The sequence below is a fragment of the Eschrichtius robustus genome, chromosome 2, assembly GCF_028021215.1.
Source record: "Eschrichtius robustus isolate mEscRob2 chromosome 2, mEscRob2.pri, whole genome shotgun sequence".
NCBI classification, from domain to species: Eukaryota; Metazoa; Chordata; class Mammalia; order Artiodactyla; family Eschrichtiidae; genus Eschrichtius; species Eschrichtius robustus.
Genome location: NC_090825.1, coordinates 89,009,761 through 89,021,896, shown reverse-complemented (window position 1 = coordinate 89,021,896; position 12,136 = coordinate 89,009,761). Strand labels below are relative to the sequence as shown.

Here is a 12,136-nt window from a genome sequence, read left to right as displayed (position 1 = left end):
ATTTATCACATACGTATGGTCAACTGATTGTGACAGAAGTACAATGGCACTGCAGGGCACCCCTCCCAATCTTATTCGTGAACTGGCTGACACCTCCTCAGAGCCAAATGCCATTACTCTTGGTCGGAATGAGCTTTTATTCAGTGCAGCATTTTAGTCATTTACAGGATTGCAGTGTCAGTACTTTCCTCAGAATAATACCTATGCTTTACAACTACATACACTTCTGTTGTTGTAACTATCTATCTTCACTGCAGTGCCAGCTTAGTGTTTGTCCTCTGAAATGATGCTTACAGTTCTATGAGGGACCAAACTAAAACTAATGTAGCCGTACCTTCAATTCAATGTAAATAACGTTTCAGTTAAGATTTACAGAAAACTTTACTTTCTTTGGGTGGCAGTAAGTTCAAGTGCATGGAAATGGTATCGTTTGGGCATACTCTATGAATTAAAACCTTAGGCCTTCAGGCAGTAAGCATGCCCTGCATACTCACAGTTTGCCTAGTATTCTAAAAAGAATTAAAGGAGATAGGAACGACAGATACGGTCTCTGGGCTGAGAGGCTGACAATCTAATTTGGGAGATAAGGTAGACACACACCTCTGCCCCTTCTCGCCTCTCCATTCCTTTCTTTGTTAAGCTCACGGTTGCCCAGCCCCAGGACAGACACTCTAGGAGACCGCTCATGCTCCCTGCCTCTTCACACATGAAACTGCCAGAGAACAAGTCAGTATGAGCCAGTGTGTTAACCAACTGCAAATCCTACAGGAATGCAGAGATGAGAAGTCTCATAACAGGCTGGTATGGTCATTCACAGGAGGTATCGGAGATAGCTGTATCTCACCATGTGCAGAGGAATATCACAGTGAACGCTGCTGGCAGCCGAAAGGATATGGAAACGTTCCACTTATGTCTGCTGAGTAATCTTATTTGAAAACTCCAACTTCTGAGTGTATACCAGGGATGTCTTACAAGTTGTACATAATATGAGACAGGCTAATTAAGGATAAAATGAGAACAGAACAGTTACAGGAAATCCAACGCCAGCAGGCAATGGAGATGAGCACATTTTCTTTGTTCTCTGGAAAGTACAGCAGTGCGCATCTTGCTCTGTGGAGATGTTGCCTCTCAGGGCAAATACTATGGTAAACCAGGAACAACCAGGAGGTTGGGCCAATGTTCTCCTTTGCCGGCTTCCTTATCCCAAACGTCACTTACTACTTGCAGCTAAGATTCCCCCAAGTCAAGATTTATCCCTCACATAGGAAAGGAGTTAGAGAAGTATTTGCTTCTTTTCCCACTGGGTCTGGATAATACTGAGCCACAAGTAACTATCAGCACTTAGGAGGAGAAAACCTCTTTAAGGCCCTGAGATTTCCTCATTCTAACACATGGCATAAAGCCAACAACCCAGGGATGGGGGAGAAATGAAGCAGACTTCATCTGCCTTATTATGTTCTGCTAAAGAACAGAATTCTCATATCTTATTACTGCACAACATCTATAACTGATAGTGGAAGCACATTTTGGGGGCATTTAGAGGAGTAGTTAAAAGCAGCAATTTTGAAACATGACATCATTTACTAGCTCTTGGACCCTTAGAAGTTTACTTATGCTTAGCCTCAGTTTTCTCATCTGTAAAGTAGGAATAATAATAGTATCTACCCAAGATTGTTGTGAAAATTACGTAAACTGCGTAGCACAGTAATTGGAAAATAGCCACACAGATATAAAACTTCACATTTACCACAGTAAAACTTGAATTTTAGCCACAGAAGCCATGTGTTGGAGAATCACTGCCTTTTCCCTGCTTCTAATTGGAATATTTGACTATTTTTCTATTTATATAAATATAAAAGCCGTTCAATTTAGTGCTCCTAACAAAGATTTATATAGTATTTACTACTTGTCAGGCATGTAAGCTCCTTTCATAAACATCACTTAATTCTTCTAATTAACTGTATTTTTGATCTTCATTTTTATAGATGATGAAACTCAAGCCCAGAGAGTGAAGTGACTGCCTAAGGTTACACGGCCCACAAGGGGGTGAGGTGGGGAGAAGCAGGAATTGGACCCCAGCAGCCCAGCCTCAGAGTCTGACATTTTAGCCACCTGTTATCATGCCTCTCAACACATTTTGTAATTCTCTTTCGGAATGTAATCCAATTACATACCACTTAATCTACAGCCAATGGCTACAATTTCTGAATTTTAAACAACAAAAGGGTTAAAATTGGTTACCTTTAAGAAAAGAAGTGACACTTCAAACTCTCTCCCCTCTCAAAAGTGAAAAAAAAAAAACCCAAAAAATAATCTATATAATAAGCACATGAAAAACCCATTTTCTGAAGAAGCCAAGAGTCACTAACTGCTTTAAAACAATATACATGATTGTTTTGATGGAAAGAGAGTAGTATTGCCTGTTTCTTGTTGGAAAATTTTTCACATGATAACAGAAATAGAACTATAAACCGTCTGACAGAGCACACCAGGAAATGGAGGTGGGGCAAGATGGCGTGTCTTTGGCAACAGAGCTGGCACCTAGGCGACGGTTTTATACCAGCCGATACTTAAGCCACTATTTAGCTGACAGTGATGGGATCAGAAATTAGACAAAAAAGAGATGACCAGCCAGATCCTTCTGCCAATCACACGTTGCTTATTTCCACTTCAGAATCTACCTTATCTTTCCTTTGAATAAAGTACATGTAAATGTGAAAATCTCTCTCCATTTCTTGTTTTCAGTTGCACCTGTGACTTCACTCCCAGTTTTCCACTGGTCACATTGTTCCTCACCATCTCTCTCTCTTCCCTTCGCAACTTCCTCCATCACACTTCATACCTCTCGCTTGGTGAGCTCTGTGCCCAGTGTTAATGGGGCACTTATTTCTAAAGGCACAGGCCCCAAAGGAAGCCTCAGCTTCCTTTCCCTGTGAAAATTAGCCCCATTATTAAACTGTGCTTTTCCTGTTCCTTTGAAAAATTGTTGAGTGTCACAGACTTCTGGGAGGTTGGAAGGAAAGTGCTGCTTCTGTGAATGCAGTAGCAGACCATGTGTGGAGGGAAGGTCAGAGTGTAATTTATGCCTTTTTGCTAAGGGCTGGTCCAGTGCCCTGTGGGTTTATATGGTGAGAGCCAATGGGCTCCTGAAATCCCTGTCCTGCTTCCCGCCAGGACACTTAGAATCCTCAAGATCTGAGTCTCTTCATTTACTTAAAGCCTCTGCAAAAATGCAAATATGTTACCTGTGGGGAGGGAGGCATGTATTACCTTTTACTCACATTTTGCCATAAATTATTCCAAGAGATAATTGAATAGACATCATACAAAATCTTAAGGATGATAGGGCAGGCATGTTCTGACAGTGAGAAGAAAGAAGAGAAAAGGTAAAATCGAGTAACAAGAACTGGCTGAGGAGAGCCGGCCTGGGCAGGGTGTACAGCGGGCTCTTAGGGGAAAGTCAATCCGGACACTGGGTGAATATATGAGTGTGATGGGGCTTTGGGTGTGGGCAAAATGCAGCTACAACTTCTAAAAAAGCTGTCTAGGGCTAGCTCTAGTGTATTTATTCTAAACCAGGTGACTCTCTTTCTCAACAGCAAAGGAAGATCACCACTGGAGGCTTAGCTGCCTCAACCACTGAACCTACTTACACTGGAGTAATGCTCCACTGGGCTGCATTCTGCGGAGAAACAGAGGCCTTTGGTGATCTCCTCTAATGAGGCTGCTGCCTGATAGCTGGGGCATGAAACAATTAAGTCCTTGCCTGACAGAGCCGGCTGCATGAGAACCACTTATGGAAGCTCCTGAAAGTCATCTGCCTTTACTTAAAATGGACATGTTCAGCACATATAGAAGTGCTTACTTCTTTTGGCTCTTTCATCTCCTTCCCTTGGGCAACAAGCGAATTCCAGCTGGCCATGCACAAGTAAAGACTCCACGTATTCTTTTATTTAGCTTATAAATCAATTCCTGGATAGTTAGTTAGGTAAAGAAAGGGAACTCATACTAAATATGGATATTGAAAAAAATTCAGAACCAAACACATAGTGATAATACTTGCTTCAGTCCTCAATTTACCTGAAAAGCCCAAGGGGAACTTTCTTTGTATTTAACTACTGGGATTAATCTGGATGGTTTATAGTTTTATAAAGCTCTATTTGTATGGTCAGAAATAAATATCTCTCATTCACCATTTTCTGCTATCACCTGAGGGCCACGTTGTGAAATTAGATACCAAATACCTAGAGACCACTACAGATTTTAAATAAATATTGATCTAATGTTGAATCTATTAATAAAAAGAGTCTGGCCAATAGGAACTGGGGCATGGTGGGCGGGGAGGAGGACAAATTAAAAAGCATTGATGGCAAGTAAATGTTTAAATCTCTTTAGTTCACAGAAATGTATCAAATCCCAATGGGTAATTCAGCAACAAAACAGAGCTGTCTTAAGCATGCACATTAAAGGCCAACAGCTGTCTTGAGGCTGCAATAAAATGCGTTGCAAGGACTTGCCTCCAAAGTTAGCCTCAGTACTAATGGCAAGAGCCTCTACTCCTAAAAGACTTCCGGAAGGGAGATTTAGAAAATATCCAACCACTCCTATTCTGAGAGTATGAGAAATGAGAACAAAAGCCACTTGCCTGGGTGACTAATGATACAACCTACAATGTTACACTTGGATGCAGTAAGTTACTCTGAGCAACAGGTAGAAAAAAGTGACAAAATCACGCCTTACTAAAGAGTCATCAAGATAATAGCAACCATTTGTTGAGTGTTTTATATGTGTCAGGTACAGTGTTAGATCTTTTTCAAATAACTGATTTTCGATTAATACTCAACTTCATGCATACTAATCTGAACATTAGATACATTTCAGATTTTTCCAGAAGCAATAATGAAAACATCTCCACTGTTGGGAGTTCTGGACAAGGGGTTGGAGACTTGAGTTCTCACCAGTGTTTTCCTTAACAAGATGTGTAAACGAGTACATCACACATCATTTTCCTGGACCTTGGAAATGAGAGCACCAGTTCTTGACTTGCTTTGAGCATAAGGGCTCCTGCATAATATCCAACAGTTTTATGATTCCTTTTTACCACATCTACCCTGATGTGAGAGGTGTATGTTTTATAATGGCTGACAGAGAAAATACAATATAATGGAAAGGCTACTAGGGATCCAAAGATGTTTTGAAACAAATTTGTATTCTATTAATCACAACAGTAAAATAGTACTGCATATAGTTATATACAAATATATTATTCTGTCTCAAACAATGCTTGATGTACACTTGGAACACTCGCAATAAGTTGGAGGAACCAGTGGTCCATGGTCCACCACTTGGTGGCCAGCACATGGTCCTTTCAACTAACATTCTGTAAGCTCTAGGTTAAAGGCATTGTCTTACTGTAACTGGCTGGATGAATCTAGACACACAGTGATGCTAGATGATCCTGGTGAAGAGTTTTCCACCTTTCCATCGCAAGAGTGAATGCCAACAGCTGATGGATGGAAGTAAAGCTGGGAGGGTAAGTTACAAGTTACAAGCTACAACCAAGGAAATACATTTCTCAACCCTGTAAGAATAAGAGTGACAATTTATTTAGCACCTAGTATGTGTCAGGCATGATACCAGGAGCTTAACCTATTATCCCTAACCCCTATTTTAAGTGTAAGTATCTCTGTTATACCGATAAAGAAACTGAGGCTCAGAGATTAAATAACTTGCTCAAGAAAATATAGCTGATAAGTGGCTGAGTATGGAATCTGTCTTGTTCCAAAGCCTGTGTGCTTTCAGTATTCTACAATGCTGAGTATTCTGGTTCCTTTGAACTACCTTTCATTTTTATCTTGACAAAACTTATACAGTAAATCCCCTACATACGAACCTTCACGCTGCTTTTAAAGATGCGAATGTATTATAAACCTATTACAGCACAGTACTATATAGCCGATCGTGTTAGTTGGGTACCTAGGCTAACTCTGTTGGACTTAAGAACAAATTGGACTTACGAATGTGCTCTCGGAACGGAATTTGTTCGTATGTAGGGGACTTACTGTACTCTGCAATCTCTGAGTAGATAGATTTCTGCCATTTTGTTCCTGAGACTTGACTTCTTTTCCATTTAAGTTTGATGAAATAGAGCCCCTGATCAGTGCTTAGGCTCTAGAATATACACTATACTGAGAGGACTAAAGTAAACATTATTTCTTCTATTCTATTTTCTATTTTATTTTTCTACCCTGTATAAAGGCACATAACAATTCCTCCAAAACCATTTGTTGTTTATACTTTCACTATATGATACACATACACTGGTGCCTAAATTAGGACATAAAAGGCACATAAAGAGGAGAGCAACTGTGTAATCTGTGATGCACAAGGTGCCACAATGAGCTTCAAGATCATTTAAATTTTTAAGGTCTGCAAAATGTTCAGTTACTAATGAACAAACACACTCTAATTACGATGGAACGCACCTAGATTTAGATACTGAATGATCCGCAGATGGTTAACCCTTTGCAGGATAATAATCTCTGTGCAAGGGATGCCACAGACTTTGCACTTTGCTGAGAGGGTCAATAATGGATTATCCTCCAAATGCCCTGCCCCTCAATTCTTCCAACCAGACAGAGCTACTTGGTCAAGCTGCACGTTTGCCTCTGGTCTGGTGACGCTTAGTAGATTCTTAGGCCATACTCTTAGCCAAGTAGGAAGATGGCCGTGTCTGGCATGCTAACACAAAAAGTGTCTTTAGAACAGTTTGAGCCCCTATGTACAGAGGGGAAATACCGAATCACATTTACTGTGGCACCAGTATCCTGCTAATGGAAAACATTTTTCAGTATTTATAGGAATTCAAGAGAAGTAATGACTTTCTTCCATGTATCTCAACAGTTCTTTCCTTGCCTCCCATATACTTTCTTTTAAAATGAAATTTTCATTATTCCCACTTCAATGTCTAATGTTGTTTTCTAGGTTTATGAAGTGATATCCCAGGTAACTTTATTATAAATTTCCCTTCAGTCCTATGATTGCTTTCAGCATATGAAATCCAAATAGGAGAGGCAAAGTTATGAATAGGTCTAAGCCAAAGTTATGAATAAGGTCTATTATAATAATTCATTTTTATCTTGAAACAAAGATCTGAAATTCAATTTCTTTTTTGTCTCTCTATATTTTCCTTCCATAGTCAGCAGAGCTTGCTTTATCTTCACTCACTTTTAATTCTATATTATGTTTGATAAGACTATTTTTGTGGTATTACATTAAGACTTGATTTCATATATGTAACTATTTTTCTCTTGTACTTCTACAAAAGTTTTTAAAAATGTTCACCAAATGTCCTTCTATGATTAATTATTATTCGTTCTGTGATTCTTTGATGTAGTCCACACAAAATCTGCATTTTGCAGTCATAAAGGATTACCTGTCTGAGCAAATATTAACTTTGCATACACATGTGTCCTTTTGGTCTCTTACCAACTTGCAGACCACAGTTACATAAAACAAAAGTGTCTGAAAGACTCAAAGTGGACAAAATAATAATTTATATAAATGTAAAGCATATCATGCCTAAAGGATACCACATATTTTTGCAAATTACAGTCATCTCCAAACTATCAGAGGAAAATGTGACAGTTGCTTTAACGACATTCAGGACAGTGTACAGCAAATCAAAGTGGCTATCCCTGGATCTTGGTGAAATTACATGTAAAATAATCACCTATGTGGAAACAACTAGGACACAGGATTTTTAAATTCTATGAAATACCGAATTGCTCCTTTAGTGCCATCAATTGAATCTTAGCTGACATGAGGTAATAGTTGAGCCTGTTAGATTATTCAAAGTATTTTTAAAGCAAAGGAATTAGGGGCTACATTTGCAAACAGACTTTCCTTACTAAGATCTTGTTATTTTGGCACAAATCGCCACTGATCTGACATTAAATGCATGCCACAAGACAAATATATATCTTAGACTATGAGGCCCAACATTTTTTATAACAATGATGGTAGAGAAAAGAGATGAAATCATTTCTGGTTTTTTGACCCGGGAACTGATTAAGGAAACACTACTAAGTCTCTATTCCACAGATGAGTTTCTAGGTTCTAAGAACCCGGCATTCTATAGTTACTGTTTGATATACACAAAAACTCTTACTACTTTACATCAAAAAGACATACTTGTAATTTACTTTGTACTTTTAAAAGTACTATTCCATTAATCTTAGAATCTAGCTGTAAAAAGTACACAAAACAGAGTATCCGTACATGCATTGTATGTACATCTCAACCAATCAGCCCACCATTGGTTCAACTTCTCTTGATTAAGGCCTTAATAGGTACCGGCTTCTCTGCTATGTGTTGCAGATAAAGATAAACCTAACTCCTCTCAGGGAATTAAATATTACAAGAAGAAATAGCTATGCTAGTACATACATTACAATATTAGAAATTACAAGTCTGATAATTAGGAGTGGGCTCTCAGAGACAAATGTGGTATGAAAACTATGGCCACAATATTTTGTACTTCTCCATCCCTTATATCTAGGCTAACTTGTGACTTCAATGCGCAGACGTGGCAGAAGTAATATTATGAAGTGCTGGAGTGTAGACCTCAGGGGGCCTTGCAGCATGCACTTTTGTCTTCCTGGAACAGTCCTGACACCATGTAAAAAAGCACAGGTGAGAAACCATCTAGAGAGAGAGAGGACCACCCTACAGTAAGCAGGAAGGCCCAGCCATGTGAGTGAGGCTATATTAAACCCTCCAGCCCTAGTCAATCTACTAGATGTATGTGACCCCGGGGAGAAAAGCAGAAAACCATTCAGCTGAGCCCAGGCCAAACTGTTTACCTGAACTGATGAAACAAAAATAAATAAGAAATGGTTGTTGTTTTAAGCCACTATGTTGGGGGTAGTATTTGATGTAACAATAGATAATTGGAACAGCAAGCTTATCAACAGCATTGAGAATGAAAGTTCAACAGTGAGGATGGGTAGGGCAGAGTTGGGGGCAAGAGACCAAAGAAAAATTATCACTGTTCATGAAAGGTCTGAATCTGCTACCTGCTTCTTTCTCACCCATACCTAATAGAGAATTGCTGCAGGCACTTTCTTATTAGTGCAATAATTTCTCTTCGCTTGGCTTCTGATCCTCAGCTTTGAACTTGTTTTCTCATCTAACTTTTTATGGGCCACATAGCTTTCACGGGCTGAATTTTCCCTTTCAAGCTTTTTGCACTAATGACTGCCAGGCTATTTGACTAGTATCTCTTCTAGACATTGCTTCTTTGTGTCCAGAAAATGACGTTCCTAGATGGCTCCACCTGGTCCTAAGCTTCTGTACTACCAACCACTTTTAACGTGATATAATGAAAAGAAAAATAAATTTACGCTATCTGGCACACAGAAGCCAGTTAAATTTAGAGGTAAACTTCTCTGAGATGCTTTGAGGGAATTTTGCTATCAGATTAGAACAAATCAGAGTAAGTGATATGGATAATGTTGCCCCTGAGTCATCAATAAAGGTGAACAATTATGGGGAATACCTGATATCAGAAAGTAGGAAAATGTGATAGGCAGTTTATAATTATTTCCATAAAAGATTTAAAATTGACAAAGAGAAGGCCAAGCGATAAAATAAAATGATTTGATTCCCTCAAAAATATGTATTTTGCACTTACTATTTGCCAGGCACTCTTTTAGGCAAAATGGTGACAAGACACACAAAAATTCATGTCCTTATGGAACTTACATTCCTTTGATACAAACTAGGTAAATGATGCATTATCAAATATGATACATCTAAAAGAATTACTCAAGGACATATTCGACATAATATAAAAAGGGAATGCATAAAAGAGAAAGAAGTAGTGAGCAAAAAACAGAAGGAGCAAAGACATGAGTGACACTATTAGGTCTAAATAATTGTTGATCCATTCTGTTAAAAAAAATCCTATATGTCTTCAACACGCTAAATGGAAGGGAGGAGGTGGGAGGGAGTAGGACAAACTGTGCTAAGGGCATCAGCCTGCTCCCACTGAAAGAGAAGAGGATTAGGATGTAAAAAAGATCAGGTGTAAGAAGCGCATGCTAACAAACAAAAGCAGTTGTGGCAATACTGCCATCAGAAAGCAGAATGGAGGAAAAAAGAGCATCAATAAGAATAAAAAGAACTATATTTCTAAAAAAGTAGAATTCACCAAAATGATACATGTTAATGATACTAAATGGAACATGCAGCAAACAGTGAAAACAACAGGAAATCTAGACATATCATGAGTTAAGGGCAAAAACAAAAGCAGCATAATTTAACATAGACCTAGAACTGGTTTAGAAGGGGTCAATGTATAAACATGGAATAGATGAAATGTCAGCAGTATCAGCAGAGATGGAGTGAGACAGGATCAGAAGCAATTATCAAACAGGGACCAGAGGACCTGCTTTCCAAGCAAACAGCAACTTAAACACTGGTAAAGGAAAATGGAGGCCACCTTGGAGTATTTTAATAATACTATCACTAATGGAAGAGAGGGCATTCAAATTCAATCCATGCGGAAACAGAGTAATTATGGAATCCCACACTATACCAGTATGTGGTCTGACTATTAAACAGGAATGATGTCATTTTGTGGAGAAGTTGTGCCTGTTTCACTGCTTGGCTTATTTGAAGCAAGGATGATTGGGGCCTCTGGGAGGACCTTATTGGGAGCAAATCTGCCTTTGAGAAAGAATGGGCAAATCTTCTACTAGGTCTTTACAGCTATAATCTCAGAACCAATTATTACTATTATTTTTAAAGCTAATAATTAGCTTAGGTTTTCTGCAGTTTAGCTCTTTTGGTGACTGATTCTATTAATACAGTAATAGGCAAAACAACCATTATGCAGACATTGGTTTTATTTTCTGAATGTTTCTATACTCCATTATATTAGCTGGAGAATAGACATGTAAATCTCATCAAATTGCCATGTGCTAAATAATGAGGTTATTGTCTAAAGTCATACCAGGCACCCAAACTATTCTATATTTTTTTCATATTCTGGATTATATCTATGTCAGATTATCAAAGAATATACTAAGTGGCAGTCATGTTTTAAAATGAATGTTGAATATTTTCTTTAAAATTGAATTTTATGTACTAAAAATAATTTTGTTCTTTTTTTCTGATAGTAGTGGAAGAGCAGATGTTTATTTTATACCAATATCCAAACTGTTTTTCCTCTAAAATTTGCCTTACCAAAGTTCTCTCCAACAATAATAACAAAGAATTCTACTCATACTGAATGGTTCAGGAAGATGATTCATGATAAAGAAATGTCTTCCTGTTCCAAAGGATATGTGGCAGAAAGATAAAGACCACACTCAAAGAAAGGATCATTATTTACTAAAAACTCAAAAGCATCTATTGGGTTTAATAAAAGGCCAATAGTGTACAAGAGAGTGACAGTCAGTGGATAAACATTTTAGTCAACAATGTAATTAAGAAAAATAAGAAAATACTGGAGAAATTGGGTCCAAATTATTTAGCAGATGAAATAGCAGAATTTCTGTCCAGAGGAATTTTTAGGATGTTAGCATATAGAGAGATGACAGGATCTCTTTTCTGGGAATGTTAAAGAAAGGGTAAGATGATTGATTCAGCAAACATTTCCTGGGCACCAAATATGTAGCAAGTACGGTGCAGTGTTGGAAAAAACCAGGTTCTGCCCTTAAGGAGTTTATCCAGTGGTAGTAACAAACGATCCTGTAGGAGAGACAGTAGAGGTCTACAGAGGGCATGATGGGCACAGAAGGGGAAGGAGGTAGGAGAAGGATGCTCAGAAATGCTTCAGGCTTGAAGACAGCCTTGCTAATGATTACATGTTTGCTAGGGCAATTATCCAGACATAAAAACTATGTTTGACATAACCCAGGAAAAAATCTCTCAATCTTATCCTTACATAGAGGATCAACTAAATAACTTCCAGTGCTATCAAATTAATGTCATGGAATTCTCTGAACTTTGCACTAAGTTCTAGCCGAATTTAAATATTTGTTGTCTAAAACCTTAAAAGGGTTATTTCAAGCCCTATGCATATCTGAACCTTCACATTTCACCAGGCAAACAAATTAAAAAAATTTGA

The 12,136-nt window shown here is 38.3% G+C and overlaps 1 protein-coding gene across 8 annotated transcripts in view; it reads right to left on the bottom strand.

The window, feature by feature from the left end:
* Positions 1-12,136, bottom strand: part of FER (FER tyrosine kinase) — a 462,076-nt gene that overhangs the window by 31,780 nt on the left and 418,160 nt on the right. The gene's annotated exons all lie outside the window — the stretch shown is intronic.